Source organism: Mustela nigripes, chromosome 12 (genome assembly GCF_022355385.1).
Source record: "Mustela nigripes isolate SB6536 chromosome 12, MUSNIG.SB6536, whole genome shotgun sequence".
Classification (NCBI taxonomy): Eukaryota; Metazoa; Chordata; class Mammalia; order Carnivora; family Mustelidae; genus Mustela; species Mustela nigripes.
The window spans coordinates 75,653,337-75,653,992 of record NC_081568.1 but is presented as its reverse complement, the minus strand read 5'-3'; positions in this window follow the sequence as shown (position 1 = coordinate 75,653,992).

Genomic DNA, 656 nt, shown 5'->3' with positions numbered 1-656 from the left:
TGCCTACTTGTGATCTCCCTCTGTCAAATAAATAAATAAAATCTTTTAAAAAAAAAAAAAAAAAAAAAAGGTGAGAGTGAAGCATGTACCAAGTACTCCACAAACAATATTGGCTATCATAAGCTCATATTCATTTATTTATATTCATCCAATAATTGTTTATGATGACAGGCAATGGGTGCTATTGTAGTCAACAACAGAGACATAATCCATGTCAGAAAGGAATGCCCAATCTAGTGAGGAATCCAGTCAAGTAAAACTTTCATGCTTTGATGAGAAAGGCACAGGGCAGTGGAAGGATTGGTCAGTGGGGGGACTAAAAATCGCATCCAACCGAGTCTTGGTAAGGGAGGGTTTGGTTTTGCTTTTGGCAAGATCACCTGTAACTGAATGAAGAAGGGGTTGGTGACAAGAAAAGGTTTAGTTCCTGTGATTTAAGATAATATAACTTAGTTGAGAAAGCAAGCAGAGAAAAACAGTAACAAAAATGCACAGAAATACCAGGCAAGCATTATACTGGGTGTCACACTGGCTTTTTCTGCAAAAAGTCTCACCTTACCAATTCTCAGGTTCCAAATACTCCCACCTTAGGCCCAAAAGCCAGGTCTGAGGGCCACCGTAGTAATCTACTTCTCTCAAAGCAGGGAGCAGCCGAG